Raw genomic sequence first — 18,016 nt, 5'->3', positions numbered from 1 at the left:
GTGGATTAGCATAAAAATTAACACTTAAATTTCAGCTTATTTTCCACCCTCTCCTCCTGCCACAACAATCAATTCCTCTTATAAATCTGATTAGATTTTATGATGCTTATTATTCAGAGCATGTCTCAACACAGCATTCACAGGCTTGAAGACTATTTGTTTAAATAGAAAAAAGAAGCAGATAAATCTATAGGTATTTTTTATTACCCCATTCCCCACCAGTTTCTTTCTCATATTGTAACATCAGTAATTGATTGCACACATTAATTAACATGTAAGGTAGAAATTCTGCATTATGCATGATTTATTTTCCTATCTGGTGAGTAGGTTTGTCTGCTGCCCTTGTGTTTCTAGGACATTGGGCTCGATTCTGGTCCAGACATAAATGCCAATGCTCATTCCCCCTGAAAGTTATTAATGTCAGATATGAAATGAGATTTTTGATTTCACCTGCTTACTAATCCACAAAAGCTGTTTTGAGTGATGCAGGCTTAAACGCCAAAATTTGAAATGATATATTGCTATATCTGATAACATGCAAATATGTTCATTAGACATAATTTAGCAGGAGAGAATAGCAACACTTTTATAACTAGTCTAGGTCAAAAATGGTTGTTAATTAAACAAGTCATGAAAAATGGCATTACAAGGAGACTGTCCAGCAGACGCCAGACTTTCTAACGATATGCCACTGATAGGTACCCAAAGCTTTTCACTAGAATGGAGAGGGAGAAAAACTTTCTGAGCATTTCACATAATCTACAGCAATGTTAACAAAACTATGCCCACATTAAGACCCTCAAATTGGTCACAAATTCTTCTTAGTTTTTAATGATAACACACTACACTTCTCCATTTGAAGATGCGATTTCACTTTCTGTCTTAGTGGCTTAAGGTGATTTATATGGTTGACTCCTTCACAAATAAACCAGAAAAGAAATTAATATTATATCCGGCCACACTGCTGGCTGCCCTGCGTGTTTATGGCTGTGTATTCTAAATCAAGTAGAGCAATAAGCAAAAGGATGCTTGGACGATGATGGCGGCGCCAGGGCTGAGGGGGATGGCAGACAAAGGCACGGGAGGGACGTGCAGGTAGATCTTCTCTTTCCTGTGGTCCTTCTCAAGTGGCGGCTCCTGTTACCTAGGGGACCCGGGTACAGGAAGAACTCTTGATTGGTCATGAGTTGCGATTCAGCGTGGGCAGGGTTCTGATACGCAGGTAAAAGTGACCACCTGAGCCTATCTTCTTGGGGTGAGGCTTCGTGAATACCTGGGGGAAGGAGAGTATCTCAGGAATTAAGTACGCAGTCTAAAGGAGGGTAGGAGGAGCTTCCAACTGGCCACCCACCCATGCCACCTTCCGTCAGAGAGGAAAGTATTCATAGAGCAGTTAAGGCTCAACACATGATCTAGAGCCAACTGGTACTGGTCGATGCTCTACTTAACAAAAGTGTCCTTCCTTGCAGCCAGACACTTAAAACACAGAAAGCAGAAAGGGCAGGTATGTGCATTGGGAGTCATGTAAAATAAGGAAGGCTGATTGCAAGAGTAAATGACCATCTCAATAAACCAAGAGAAGTTCACTTTTAAGCCATGGAAGCTATTAATCTATATTCCTGACACCAACTCAGAGTTTGATGGAAAAGTGGTTTCTAATCCTCACTTATCCGGTGGAGGCAGGTCCTTCCCCAAATACTTCATGTCCAGGTGTAAAACATTCTCGTTCCTAGCCTGGCTCGCGGTCAATATTACTGCCATTTCTAGGACTCGCACCTCATCCTTGACTGTGTTTTATGGTTCTATACTTTCAAATCCAGAATCTTAAAAGAAGCATCATAGCATTCATCCTGCCTATCTTTCAGGGATAATGTGAGGTTCAAGAAAAAAAAAAAAAAAGAAAAGAAAACAGATGGAAACTCTTTGGTGGAGGAGGAGAAGGAAACACAGTTCTGAAAGACTCTTGTTACTTTTCACTCCCACCACGCCCTCTGCCGCATCTCCTGCCCACTCCACGCATGCCCCATCTGGACAGGGAACCTCTCCTTTCCAAACTCTCGACTCACAGCCCCAGTTCCTAGACTCAGCCATCTTCTGCTTCCCCATGGGGCATGCTGCCAGTTCTCACATCCCAGGAGCAACTCAAGGATCACTTGGGGTCACAAGGCTTACTGACAAGGTCTGGGGGTCCCCTGTGTATTCTCAGGTCATTGGGAAGTCTTGGGGAAGGAAAGACTCCAAGACTGTAGCACTTAAGCGACATTTGGATCCCATGGTCACAGTAGATGGCATTAGCCCGTGCCTCTCACAGGCCAGTAGTTCTCTTTTAGGGGGCCTGGCACCATTTATCCAACTTCATGTACCTCTACATGGCAGAAAGGGAAGAGGAACTAAAGAACCTCTTGATAAAGGTGAAAGAGGAGAGTGAAAAAATTGGCTTAAAACTCAACATTCAAAAAACTAAGATCATGGCATCCTGCCCCATCACTTCATGGCAAATAGATGGGGAAACAATGAAAACAGTGACAGATTTTATTTCCTTGGGCTCCAAAATCACTGCAGACAGTGACTGCAACCATAAAATTAAAAGACGCTTGCTCCTTGGAAGGAAAGCTATGACAAACCTAGACAGCATATTAAAAAGCAGAGACATTACTTTGCCAACAGAGGTCCATATAGTCAAAGCTATGGTTTTTCCAATAGTTACATACAGATGTGAGAGTTGGACCATAGAGAAGGCTGAGCACTGAAGAATTGGTGCTTTTGAATTGTGGTGCTGGAGAAGACTCTTGAGAGTCTCTTAGACAGCAAAGAGATCAAAACAGTCAACCCTAAAGGAAATTAACCCTGAATATTCATTGGAAGGACTGATGCTAAAACTGAAGCTCCAATACTTTGGCCACCTGATGCAAAGAACTGACTCACTGGAAAAGACCCTGATACTGGGAAAGATTGAAGGCAGGAGGCGAAAGGGACAACAGAGGATGAGATGGTTGGATGGCATCATCAACTCAATGGACATGAGTTTGCACAAGCTCCAGGAGACAGCAAAGGACAGGGAACCCTGGAGTTCCATAGTCCATGGGGTCGTAAAGAGTTGAACACAGCTGAGCAACTGAACAACAATAACATATGCCTCTATAACCAACAATGAGAAAGATGCCCAGAGTCTTCCCTGGGTATGGTTAAATTAGTCCATATTTCTCCAGTAAATTTAATTAACTTCAAAGTGCTTTATTTTTTGAAAGGGTAAAATGAATGAATGAAATAACAAGTGCACACATGAAGAAACAGGTAATAAGTGAATGAATGCATACAGGCATGAGTGAATAGATGGAGAGATAGAATGATGATTGGAAACGTGTAAAAAGTAATCATGCAGGAACTAACATGTAAATTCAAAAATGTGCATGTAAATGAAAAAACGCCTTATGAATGAATGAAGGAATACCACTGATATCTTTTTAATGAACAAGTATATACATGAGCTCTTATAGCATGGCTAGGTTGATGCAAGATAGAAGAGAAGAAATAGTCAACAAGGTCTAATTTATTGTCAAAGTGTTTGGACCCATCCTTGGCTTCCTTCTCGTATCTCAACACAAATTCCTAGAAAACCCTGTGGGGCAGCCAATAGGATTTTGCATAAGCCACCACAGACAGGATAAGCAACATTCCTGCCTCCTGTCTGGACCCTCAGGATGAAAGGGCTCAATCAGGTGCTTCTGATCATGAGGCACCCGGCTTTGGTGCAATCCTGAACCTGCTAGACACTGATGGACGCCCCCTGGAAGGCAGAAGCTAGAGCATCAGGAGCGCAGACCCTAGATGATAGCCCAGTAAGGCCCAGCAATGAAACAGAATTCACATCATCACCCAAGTCTCCACTTACTCATCTTCAAAATGGAGATAATACATCTGAAAGTTCTTAGCCCAGGGTTTGGCTCCTAGTCACCACTCAGCTAACAGCCATCACAGTCTGATATTGCTCAGCTGTTCTGCCCTGTGACTCCTGGGTCCCCTGCCCATGGAGAGCTTATTCCCAGGTGGACATCCATCTCTACCAAATGTGCTGGTGGCCAGGCTCCCGGAAGCAGGCCACTGCACCATAGGAACCCTCGTGACTCCTTTCAAGTGTATATTAATATTTTGTTTCTTCTTCCAAGCTCCATTTATCTGCATAAATAAAGATGTTTTCTATTTATTTATTTATTTATTTTTTTTTTTTTTTAATAAGTAACCGGGCTCCTGAACGGCAGAGGTTACGGCAGTTTGTCTCTCCCCCTTCCGGGAGCCGCCTTCTTCTCCAACCGTCCCGGCCGCACTCTCGGCGCTTCTAGATGTTTTCTATTTAAAATGACTGGAGAGAGTCAATCTTTGTGATCTTTGCTCTTCTGTGGAATTTGGTTTCCCATCCACAGAACTAAGTACTTGGTCTAAATCATGGTTTTTCAGTATTTTTCTGGCAGATTCCTTTTCCAGGGAAATCTGACTACATGTGAGCTGATAAAAGCACCTCCTCTAGCCAACCCTGCAAGAGACAGCTCTGAGTTCTCCCCCTCTTGGGAGAACTCCCAAGGTTCTTCTTGGAACCCCTGGGGTCCCGTGGAAGGCAATTTGAGAACCACTGGATTAGAGACTTCCTGATAGCCCGGAAAGAGTTAATTCTGTGGCAGCACTCGTAGTGGCATTGAAGGACACACCCTGGATGCCAGCAGAACCATATGCCAACTCCAGTACAGTTATCCACACCTGGGCAGACTGGTGTTTACATGGGAACGGGAAGAGATGTCTTTCCACACTGATGGTCTTCCAGCCCCAATTAGCTGCCCTTTCCTCTCTTCTGCTTCCAGTCCTGCTGCTGATTCTAAGCTAGAGGCCAGTCCCCACGGAGGCAAGTGGACTCAGACCCAGGCGTGACCCTTGAGCAAGACCATAGGCTTCCTGGATCTGTAAGTCTCACTAGTGGGTAAAGAGCTCCTACCTGACACATACGTCAAGAAAAACAAAAGTCTAAGACTCTCCCTTAAACAAACTGGCCTTTAGCCATTATCAGAGGCCATCTCCCAGAATGAAATTTCTAAATGAGGAGTGACTATATTTTCCTCCCACCCTAACTAGATTGGGGACAATGTGGCCCACATTTTCATCATTTGTACCCCACCTTCACCTCATTGCCATATCTGCTTATACCTATGCCATTAACGCAGCAGGATTTTTCTTGAAATTAACTCATAGATTTGTTTCTAATGGAAATTTTATATAACACTGCCATAAATCAAAACCAATATTATTCTCCATCAAGTTATGTAAAATAAATATCTAACCATATCAAAGAAAAAAATGATCAGGCATGTTGAATCTGAAGTCATCTCTTGGTGCTGGGGACAGTGCAGGGTGGGAAGCTGGAAGCACTGACCCAGCAGTGAGCAGCCTGGTGAGCAGCCCGCTCAGCAGCCCGCTCCTCCACTGCACTTTTGACTATGGACTTGAGCCCCAGTTTCCTCATCCGTAAAATGGGGGTGAAAGTAGTATCCACCTCATAAGGTTGTCATAAGAATTAATTAAATGAAGTGATTAGTAATTAATTAATTGACCTCATGTGCCTGGAAGTAGTTACCTGTTGCTGCTGCTGTTATACTAAAGATAAGCCAGCAGGAGGTGAAATCGTACAGAGCCGGCCACCTCTTTACATGTCTCCCACAGAATGTTGGCTCACACACGCTGAGCTAGAGGGGGAAGGTGACACAGGGGCAAGGTCACGGGCTAGGCATCCACAGCCTGTCCTCACCCAGCCCTGCCACTTGCTCAGTGTCTGACCTCAGAGTCTCTTTCCTTCCAGCCTTAACTCTCCCAACCGTCCTATGAGGGGATTGAACACAGGAGTCTCCAAAGGACCTCCTGGCCACGGGGAACTTGAGGCTCTGAGGCCACCGCAAGCCCATCCTGGGCTAAAAACAGCCCTCCCCCTTTACTTTGGCCCAGGAGAGAGACCCATTCAGCAAGCGGCTTCAACGGCAGGTGCTGGTAGTGGGAGGTGAGCCACAGAAGCTGACAATTCCCAATAAGGCCCAGTGTGAGTACAAAGAGGGAAGAAGGAGATACATGCAGGGTCCCCGAAACGGCCACTGGGACGGGCCATGGCTATATCCAAGTCCCATTACTGGGGACAGGCCAGAGGATGGGAGGCCAGAGAGATGGCCCAGGGAGGGCCCCAACCTTAGACGGCTTCTCCCACTGCAGGCCTCAGCTCCCTCCCCCAACACTTGTTGCCTGCGGCCGTCACAGCCATCCCCTCAACACATCACCCTAAAAAGGACTGAGACAGCTGCATTTTGTGTGACGCACTTGGGAGAGACCATCTCTTGCTTCTTCCCCATATCACCCCATGTCCTGCAGTCAAGACTTTCCCAGGAGCAGACGTTTGTATCTGTCCTGAAGCAGCATCCAGTTTCTCCAAGAATAGATTTCACATCTAAGTTTATCTGTTTCTCAGATCCTAGTAAGAAAGGATAATGGAGTGCATAGCCATTCCTTTCTCTAGGGGATCTTCCAACCTGGGATTGAACACAGGTCTCCTGCTTTGCAGGCAGATTCTTTACCGTCTGAGCCACCATGCAAGTCCCCAATAAGAAAGGCACTTTTGAGGAAGTCCTCAAATATCTGATGAACACTCTGGGACTTCTCCCAGGCAGAAATCACATATGCATGTTGGATTTTAATCCCACTGTCCAGAGGTTGAGGAGGTGCTCTGGGACCCCCCAGTCAGCAACTCTTTGTGCATATCACCGCCTCCCACCAACTCCAGATGGGCCCTGGGCCTTCCCAGGTAAAGGTCTTCCCGCAGGCAGCTCTCCAATGGGAGCCTCCCCCAGGCCCAGCCCCCTGTCCTGGATTGGGGAGGGACTGAGAAGCTTGTGAACCTCGGTTAACAGAGCTTGTGACCGGTCTCAGAGAGAGATGCTCCCCCACCCCAGGAATCACTAGGTGTGGCTTCAGGACAAACATCCACACACACAGAGGTTGGTTTCGTAAGTATAAACACATACTCTCTAAAAAGGCAATGTTGAGTCTCTGGTACAAAATGAGGGTAAGAAGCCGACACTGTTTACAATCAGCTGGATCCCTTGGACTTGCAAGCCCTTTTTCCAGAAAGATTCATGTGAAAGGCGCTTCCTTAGGAGTGGGTACTTATCTTATTCACGGGGGAGCTAGGATGATGCTACCATAGAAGGGCCTACGCCAGGGCCCCCATCAGTCCCCGTGGGGGCAGGAGATAGAGCAGACTCAGGGACAGCTGCCCTGGAACTCGCTGAAGTGGACGGCCCAGTGCCTGCCCTTTTGTGAACTCGCTAATCACAGCAGCACTGATAAGTCCTAAAGCTCTCTGGCTAACCCCAAACCAAGTCATGATTCAGGTGTTTACTGCTCTACAGACTTTATTAACACAAACAGTGTAAGGAAACAACAAAAAAATGTTTTTTCTCATTTCTTTCAATTGTTCTGCTTGGCAACTTTATTGCACATTAGTTCAAAATAAGCTGCCAATAAAGTTGGATAAAATTAAACTCATGCTGGAGTTTTTTCCTCAATAATTTTTGTTGGGTTGTTTTTATTTTCATAAGGATTTGAAATGTGGCATTATCTTAGGTTCAGAATTTCACTGTCTGGGTAGTTACAACTTAACTTCTACTGAGTTTATGAATTCCAATCTCAGTTCTTTTAAAATGAGTTTGGTTTTACTGTTAGTTTCATACCAAAGCAGTCTCTGTAGCAGTTTGTCTTTTCCTGTACAAAAAGCACAATATAAAACCAGAATCTTCTGTACTGTAATTAGGCTTAGAAAATTGTGTGATTTCTAATTTAACGAAACCTCAGAACACTGCATAATCCACAACCCAAAGTCAACATTTGTTTGAATGTATGATTTCAGGAAAATATTTTTTTAAAGATAGCATTTGTGAATAGGCCAAAATGATGCAATTTATGATAGCAAAAAATCAACATCTTGGAGTAAAAATAATGCACTGTAGTAATTTGATTATAGTGAAAATCAAACGTCATGTGTTGTAAGCAAACAATAGGCATTTTTATGCAACTAAACATTTTTCTGGCTATCTAACTATGATTTATTCATCTAAAATGATAAATTTAATCCCATCACCAGCAGATCAATTGCAGGTATAACAGATAAAACCAGAATAAATCATTGTATCACTGTACTGGAAACACAAAAAGCAGATAGAAACAGAGTCTGGACTTCAAACTGGAGTCTGTTTCCAGGCGTTCCAAGGACCGTTTGCCACAGAGAAGTTCAATGTATACATAAAGTCATCTGATCCAAATATGCTAATGATTTTTATTGGTTGAATCTTAAAAGTGAGGTTTATTTTTATGAGTATGCATTAATTAACCCAGCATGTACTATCTTTCAGACTATCTTGCCAGGGACTTTCATTTAAACATGTTTATTGTGAAATGTTTGCATTCTCCACATTTGTGGCCCACACGCAGATTATTTCATACTTTCCTTTAGAGCACTTAGAAAAGTTAAAAGGAGTTATTGTTTTTGATTAATGCCATTTTGGGGCAGTTGAAAAAAAAAAAAAAGAGTTCCAAATCCTAGCTCTGCATAAATTCTTTGACATTAAAAAAAAAAAAGAAAAAAAACCTCTGCAAGTTCCACTGCACAAAGATACGTGGGGGTCTGCTCTGGGTTTATTTGAAGGTGGCCTGCTAAAACTGAACTTTATTAACTTTGGTGTTTGCATGAACTCGTGGAAGAGCGATGGGCAATGTGGAGCAGCTATCAATCACAAAAGGAGAGCCGCGCTCGGGGCTGTGGTGTGGTGTTGCACAGATGGGAGTTCTAAGGCCCTGCCTGTCATCTTTTGATTAAGAAAAGGAAATGATTTCACTAAAAAGATATTCCCTCTTGTGTTGTTTTGTTTTAACTGAGTTTGTACTTTCCACCAAACTGGACATATTTATTGAGACTCATAAGTTACTTCACGATTACCAACATCACTGCAATCTCAACAAACTATTTTTTTTCTTGCCAATTATCTAAATATCATAACTATAAAATATCTTAAAACATTCTCCATACTGTAAACATCTTAGCTACAAAGCTTCGAGTGTAAACAGTATGATGCATCAGAATGGTTTTAAGCGATGTTATAAAAACTGCTCTTAAAAACTAAACAAAAATGTAAAGCTTCCATCTGTTTTATGATTTTTCCACTGCTGAACGGCTGCTGTGTGCCAGTTCACTGAACCATGGCTTGCTAAAGAGATTGCTGGGGTCACAGATTGAAAAAACAAAGAGCACGTCTTTAATGGTGGGATTTTTTTTCTCTCTCTCAAGTCTTCCTGACATGGCTGGAATGGAATTAAGTGTGTGGCGGCCGAGGAGAAGGGACAGAAAACGCACAGGATGCCTGTTGCGGGAGGAACCCGCACAGCCTCGCATTTCCTAAAGAATGTCATTTCAGCAATTATCTTAGGTTCTTCGGTGATTGCGTATCTGCAACCATAATACGCTCTTGCTTCCTCACCGAATTTTCTTTGGCACCCTGTATATACTAGTTAAAAATAGACAGCAAATTGCACGCTAAGAAAAAGCAGGCTTATTTTTGTGCACATAGGCAGGTATGAAACAATGATCGTTTAGAGACTGCCCTTTCTACTCTGCTCTCAGCCCTGGTTCAAGGGGGTGCAAAGGTGCCTGAGCAGGTGAAGACTCCTCGAAGAGGCAAGAAAAAACTATCTTTCAGTCCAAAGGCTTCTCTCTGACACTGGGAGGTGACGAGGGGAGGAGACTAAAAGAGACAGTGGGTTAATCCAGTGCTCAGAGGACACTGCTGCATGGGGAGCACCGCACAGAGAGTCAAGGGCCCGGCTGGGCCCACTGCAGTCTCCCATCAGGGAGACATGTGTCCTGGGAGCCCTCCTGACCCCTACCATCCTGTCCCCTGAGGCCACTTCTGAGGAATAACAGTGACCGCTGGGTTTGGACTTCCTGGGCTGGCTACCTGACCCCTGTCCCCCCGCCCCACCCCCAGAGACAGTGCCTTTAGAGGCTGGGGGCTTCTCGGGCTTCTCCCAGGAAAGACTCACAGAGAGCAAGACATGGCATGTCAGCCCCCCGAGGCCAGCTGGACCAGGTCTCCCTGTCCCACTGCTCTCCCTTAGAAAGCAGGCACTCCCGGGGCTGGGATGGGGGTGCGGACAGGCTGCCAGGGCCAGGGCAGGTACAGCTGGGAGTCTTCCTGCCCTTCCTGGGGTGACAAACACATGTTGGACCTCCTCACAGGGTCTTGCAGCTCACAAGTGTGGGGTGCCCCCAAGCTGGGGGTCATACTCTGATATCCTGGAGAGAAAAGAAGAGGAAACTTGGGGCTGGAGATGCCAGGGCAGACCACCCTGCCTCTAGAAGCCGACAGCCTTCACGTCCACAGCCACCACTCACCCTCAGTGGCCAGCCTGCGGCACGGCTGTCGCCTCCCCATCTCCCTCTCTATCCCTCCGCTCCCCAGGGCTTCGGCCGTCCCTCCTGCCACTCTACGGTGCAGAGGCTTTGCACCGCCACTTGCCATGAGGGCATCCCTCCCTTCAAGGGGTACATCTCTATGAGTGGCTTTACAGGTCCTAACAGGAGGCCTGTCGTGGCCAAGGGACTCCCCAGAATTCCTGGGAAGACCAGCAGTTCGAAGAGCAGGTCACCACCCAGGGGTGAGCCAAGGCCTGCGCCTGCTGCACCTTGAGACCCGAGAGCACGGGTGTGGGGATCCTTGGAAAGCAGGCCTGAGTCTCCATGATCACTCGCTCCTCCCAAAGCGTGTCCATTTCCCATGGAGTCTCACACGTGCACCAGGCCCAGCAGACCAGTGACCAAGATTCCTCAGCTGGATGACCAGCAGCTCTTCCCACACGCTGTTCCCACTGCGCCTGGGCTTCAAAAGCCCACCCCAGACCCCGTCATCTGGGCCCTCCTGTGCCAGTGTCCGGAGCACCAGCGACCCCGAAGAACACCCAGCCCGCAGGCCCTGTGGGCTCTGAGGCAGGCTGGCATGATTCCGTGCACATTCCAAATTTAAATCTGGGACGCTCTCCCCTTCCTTCACTGCTCCAGAACCCGGGGGAGGCATCTGCCTGGAAACAGCTGTCACCCAAAGGAGGAGGCGGCACAGACGGTTCCCCCGCGCGCACCTCCGTCAGAAGCTACACATCAGCCAGGGTTACTTAGCTACGGAGCACCATGGCCCGGCGGGGAAGGAGGCTGGCGGGGAGACAGCCCCACGGGCAGGGCCCCCAGGCCCACTCTCACACATGCCACCCGCCGGTCAGCAGAGCCACCTGCAGGGCACATGGGGTTCCTGCCTCATCGCAGGGAAACTGAGGTTCAAAGAGGTTAACCAAGGTGATCAAGATCATGTGATTACAATGATAATGACACAACAGTCTCAATAATAAACAGGTAAGAACTAATCACTTATTAGCACGTGAATAACGCTCACTGTGGGCCAGGAGCCCCTTGGTGTGGTCCAAGCTCAAATTCTTACAACAGCCCCGGGAAATGCTATCAGCACTGCCCTGGAACAAGAACAAATGGACAAATACCAAATACGAGGAAATGGAGGCAAAGGAAGATCAAGTAGCCGTCCGAGGCCACCCAAACCAGGAAGTGACAGGGCCAGGATTCGATCCAGGGGCCTTCTGCTTCCGTTCTTTGAGCCACCAGGCTACCCTGTCCCCTGCCCGCGTCACGGCCATCACAGGGGACCAGAGGAGTCGATCTTTACTGAGCTCTCCCTGGGAGCCCAGGGGTGGCAAGTTCTCTCAGCTTCATGCGTTATTTAATGTCTCTTACTCACTTTATTCCCAACATACAGATACCAGGAAACTGAGGCTCAGAGATGTCGGGCAGTTTTCTGAAGGTCAAACGAGGGGCAGCAGCAGAGTGGGAAGCCCCTACGGGGGAGGCAAGCTGGACCTGGCACCAGGACCCTCCGGTGCAGAAGCCCCACCCTGGCCAGCAGCAGGCACAGGATCTCAGAAGAGGAAACGGCACCAGCACTGGTATGTCACGCTCATCACAGCGCTGGAGACGCTGTTTGGGATTTGCCCAAACACACAGCCCATGTGTACTTCTCACTGAGGCTAATCTCGATTATAATGTGGGTTTATACTAAGTCCAGGGAAGGGAGGGGGCTAAGCCCAAAGCTCCAGTTCATGCAGATGGTGGTGGGAGCCTCTGCAAACACTGACCATATTTAGGAGAAGTCAGGAGATGGGGACGCCAGCCATTCGGCTCGGCAGCCCAACTCAGTGGGCCAAGCGGCCTGGCCGGGAGTACCCAGCGCCAGGCCTGGCTTCTCTAGCCCTCAGAGCACAGGCAGGCCTTTCTGTCACTGTCCCGTCGGAGTGCTCCAAGTTCAAACAGTAGGAAGAAGACTAAGTTGAATGACAAAGGAGAATAATTACACAAGGCAACGATCTGCCCACCAGCACCAAATGCTGAGGTCCCCAAGGAAGGGCCTCCAAGAGCAAGGCCCTGAGAACACAGACAATATGAAAAATGCTGGCGGGTCAGGCTGCACTTTCCTCGAACTAATCGCTAATGAAGTTTGGGGTGAGCTATTTTGAAAGCAGCCCACACAGCACAACCACACGCCGTCATCAGCTGCCGTCCTCAAATGCAATTTCATTCATAATTAAATATGAAAAAGCCACCACCTTAAAATAACATCAGGGGTCACAGTTGAACTCTCCCGTCTGGGCCAGTGAATTCTGGCCTCCGCTGACCTCTCCAAGATGGTTCCCAAACCTTCCCAGGCATACACCCTTCCTTCAGCCCCAGGGGTCCACCTGCTGTCCCCAGACACACTACAGTCCTGCCTCCAGGCCTTTGCCCACCCCACCCTGCCTTCCACACACACTTCTCCCTCCTCTCTGCCTGCAAGTGCCAACCAGAAAGCAAGGATCAGCTTGAACAATCTCTCCTAAGAAGTCTTCAGCAGCCAAAGCCTAAAAGGGCCCCTGGCCAGGCTGAATTTCAATAGCAATTGTTTATACAATCCCTTTGGCAAAGCTGATCTTGTATTGCCCTGTGCTCTCTTCTCTTGCCCTCCTAAGCATCCCTTAGCACTCCATGAGCAGGCATCCCATTCATTCATTCATTCATTCACGTAGCAAATGTTTGTTTACTGAGCAACTACTATGTGTCAGACACCAGAGAAACAACAGGGAAAGCCAGACGTGGTCCCTACTCTCTTGGAGGATATCTTCTAGGAGGACCAGATGAGGAATTCACCAACAAACATGCACTAGATCTTTCCAGCTGCATTGTCAGTCCCCCAAGGTCAGGCCCTCCCCTACATTCATGTCGAAGCCTACACCAGCTTAGGGCACACAGTCTGCTCAGAGTGTGCCGACCTGCCCACTCTTCTGGCTGGGTCACCTCTTGGCTGGTTCATCCATGCATCCATCCTCAGACTCCTCCTGAATCTCTATTTAGGAGAAATTCCTTTGGTGAGAACAATCAGAGCTGGGTGGGTGTCAGCCCTTGAACCCGGAGGTTCCCAGTGGCTTCTGGATGACAGCAGCCGGAGGGGCCCCACATGGGACCAAGACAGAGAGCGAGCCCACACCCTAGCCCAGGAGGTGAGTGAACATGCAGGAACATTTTAAAGGCCACCCACCATCTGGAGGCAGCTCCAGCAAGGAACATTCTGTCCACGACAAGGGTAAACCGGGAACCACGCAGGAAGCAGCACTTGCAGCCTCTCAACAAGCTGAGGGAAGGATGGACGCCCTGGGGAGAAGGTCCCGAAAGGTTGGGGAGAGATGCCCCAGGTACTGGGAAGTAGGCCGGAGGGGGGCAGCTCAGGGGACCAGACACCCACAGCACTAACCTAGCACATGCTCACGTCTGGTGCAAGGCTGGCTCATGCTGTTAAGAGGGGCAGGAACTGGGTGGGGTCAGGCTTCCAGAAGCTCACAGAACTCGAGGAGAGAGGAGATGCTACCCTTGTGAGGCCAGTCACACACATACAGGGGGGCAGTGGCAGCGTCACACAAACTCCCATTATTGGAATTTAAGATGTAACTAAGCCCCTGGCAAGGCCTTCCCTGGTGGCTCAGAAGGTGAAGTATCTGCCTACAATGAGGGAGACCTGGGTTCGATCCCCGGGTTGGGAAGATCCTCTGGAGAAGGAAATAGCAACCCACTCCAGTACTCTTGCCTGGAAAATCCCATAGACGGAGGAGTCTGGTAGGCTACAGTCCATGGGGCTGCAAAGAATCGGACACGACTGAGCGACTTCACCTCACCTTACCTTAAGTCCCTGGCGTGTGTTATTTCATTTGATGCCCAACCCCCACCCCCGGTACAAGGTTGCAAAACTAAGGCTGCAAGAGGGCAAGTGCCATGTCCAAAGTCACACAGCTAATACTGGAACCAGTAATCAGGTCCTGAGTTCATTTCCACCTGTGCTAAATCCTCTAGACTCTGATCACACCTGTTCTCTTGTGGCTTCCATGTGTCGCCCCCTTCATCTCCCACCCACCCCAGAGCCCCATGCTGTTTGGAGACCTGTAAAGGCGGGTCACTGGACCAAAGCCACTGGGATTCCCGTCATGAAGAGCAACATCCTCACCATCACATACCCGTGAGACGCTCCCTGCAGCACCGTCACCGTTGTAACGGGCTCAGTCCCAGATGAGAAGACAGGGGCTCGGGGGGAGATGTGTGATGTCACACCCTGACCCCAGTCTCAGCCACAGCGTTGCCACTCTCTGGGTCTTGCTCCTCATCTGAGAAGTGGGAAGGACTCCCCTGCCACTCGGACATTAGATTAGAGTTCCAAAGGGAAGAGGTAGGTTTCAGGGGTCAGGAAGTTCCATCTAACTTGCTGGGTATTCAGCCAATAAGCTTTTATAAACATCTTTCTCCATCCCTCCCCAAGAATCACACAGCTCTGGGTTCAATGTGGATGCCGTCATTAATACTCAACCTGTCAGAATCATGGCTTCCCACTTAAGAGGAAAAGAATGTTCTGGAGCCCCAAGCACTCACTTTCCATTGGCTAAGTTGATCTTTTTGCTGGTTGCTTACCAGCTCAGATGCATGGAGGTCTCGTTTCACTGAAAGCTGTGGGTTTGTCACCGATCGTGTCCATCAATAATCAGCAGATTAGCAGCCTGCTTGTGCAGACACTTCTATTTTCAACCTGAAGGGTGGTTTGGGGGTTTCTTTTAAATTTAACTATTCTCATTAAGGATTCATAGCACACCAAAAGAGTGATTTTTTTAAAAAATCATCTTTGCAGAAAAGGAATATCAGCAAAAATAATCACTATTCCAGGCTCAACAATGAGTCCCTAATGAGGACAGCAGTCATCAGTTAAATAAACATATCATTAGGATGAGAATGGATGTGTCAACATAGACACAGTCCACTAATTTGTGTGTGTGGGAGGGAATGTCTGTGGTCCATCTTAGTGGGGTCCTGCAGGGGGTGGGCGTGCCTGTGACCTTTCACAGGTAAAGCTCAGGGTGAGGTCAAGGTCAAGGCAGGTGAAAGTGCAAGTGGCTTAGTCGTGTCCAACTCTTTGAGACCCCATGGACTACACAGTCCAGAGAATTCTCCAGGCCAGAATACTGGAGTATGTAGCTGTTCCCTTCTCCAAGGGATCTTCCCAACTCAGGGATCAAACCCAGGTCACCCACATTGCAGGCAGATTCTTTACCAGCTGAGCCACCAGGGAAGCCCAAGGCAGGTAAGGTAGAAGCTATTGATGGAACAAGGACAGGAGGGAGACAACGGGACGCTGCCCTGGTGATCAAGCAGGCCCTCCACCATGAGCCAATTGAGAAAGCTTCAGATAGAAATAGCACCAGGACAAGGAGGATTAAGAAGAGGAGCCTCTTACCCAGGGGCTCTACAGCCCTGTTGGTCACTGGGGCTAAACCCTGCCTGGAAAGCCAGTGTGGGCACAAATTCTTCACCCAGTTTGTTTCTCTGGAGACTCACAAGAGGGAGAGAGATCATGGAACCAAATGGGGCTCCACTGGAACTTCCAGATTTCTGCTTGTCTGGGGTCTGATGTCGTCTAGAGATGAAACTGAGGTTCTGGCCAGGAAGAGGAGACTTGTGGATCACAGAAGCACACTCCCTTTCAACCAATGCTCACTGAATACTTCCTGCAGACCACAGAGATCCTCAGGTATAGCACCGAGGAATGGGCACTTGGTCCTTTCTATCACGGGACTTAGAGTTACGGGAAACGGAAAGACAATCATAGATTGTTAGGATACTCATAGGTTGTACTAAAGTGTCACAAAGTAAATAAATAGTTGAGGCTCACCCTTGAGCCTGATTCAGACCATCAGAATTATGATTCTACAAACAGGGAAGAAAATGTTCTGGAACCCCAAACACTTACTTCTCATTGGCTAAGCTGCTTTTCTGCCTGGTTGCTACCATGCTCAGACATTAACACTAAAATGGATGAGAATGGGCAAATTTAATTCAGATGATTATTATATCTACTACTGTAGGCAAGAATCCCATAGAAGAAATGGAGTAACCCTCATAGTCAACAAAATAATCCAAAATGCAATTCTTGGGTGCAATCTCAAAAATGACAGAATGATTTCTGTTCATTTCCAAGGCAAATCATTTGATATCACATTAATCCAAGTCTATGCCCCAACCACTAATGCCACAGAAGCTGAAGTTGAATGGTTCTATGATGACCTCAAGACCTAGAACTAACAAAAAAAGATGTCCTTTTCATCATAGGGGACTAGAATGCAAAAGTAGGAAGTCAAGAGATATGTGGAGTAACAGGCAAGGTTAGCCTTGGAGTACAAAATGAAGCAGGGCAAAGGCTAACAGGGTTTTTCCAAGAGAACACAATGGTCATAGCAAACACCCTCTTCCAACAACACAAGAGATGACTCTACACATGGACATCACCAGACAGTCAACACCAAAATCAGACTGATTATATTCTTTGCAGCCAAAGATGGAGAAGCTCTATACAGTCAACAAAAACAAGACCAGAAGCTGACTGTGACTCAGATTATGAACTCTTTATTGCAAAATTCAGACTTATATTGAAGAAAGTAGGGAAAACCACTAGACCATTCGGGTATGACCTAAACCAAATCCTTTACAATTATACAGTGGAAGTGGCAAACAGATTCAAGGGATTAGATCTGATAGATAGAGTGCCTGAAGAATATGGACAATATGCTCATGACATTGTAAAGAAGGTGATGATCAAAACCACCCCAAGAAAAAGAAATGCAGAAAGGCAATATGGTTGTCTGAGGAGGCCTTACATATAGCTGAGGAAAAAAGAGAAGCCAAAGGCAAAAGAGAAAAGGAAAGATGTACCCTTCTGAATGCAGAGTTCCAAAGATAGCAAGAAGAGATAAGAAAGCTTTCCTAAGTGATCAGTGCAAAGAAATAGAGGAAAACAACAGAATGGGAAAGACTAGAGATCTCTTCAAGAAAGCTAGAGATACCAAGGGAACATTTCATGCAAAGATGGGCACAATAAAGGACAGAAATGGTATGGACCTAACAGAAGCAGAAGATATTAAGAAGAGGTGGAGAATAAACAGAAGAACTGTACAAAAAAGATCTTAATGACCCAGTTAACCACAATGGTGTGATCACTCACCTAGAGCCAAACATCTTGGAGTATGAAGTCAAGTGGGCCTTAGAAAGCATCACTACAAACAAAGCTAGTGGAGGTGATGGAATTCCAGCTGAGCTATTTCAAATCCTAAAAGATGATGCTGTGAAAGTGCTACACTCAATATGCCAGCAAATTTGGAAAACTCAGTTGTGGCCACAGGACTGGAAAAGGTCAGTTTTCATTCCAATCCCAAAGAAAAGGAATGCCAAAGAATGTTCAAAGTACCACACAATTGTGGTCATCTCACATGCTAGCAAAGTAATGCTTAAAATTCTCCAAGCAAGGCTTCAATAGTACATGAA

Source organism: Capricornis sumatraensis, chromosome 20 (assembly GCF_032405125.1).
Source record: "Capricornis sumatraensis isolate serow.1 chromosome 20, serow.2, whole genome shotgun sequence".
Lineage (NCBI taxonomy): Eukaryota > Metazoa > Chordata > Mammalia > Artiodactyla > Bovidae > Capricornis > Capricornis sumatraensis.
Note: the sequence above shows the minus strand (reverse complement) of the source record.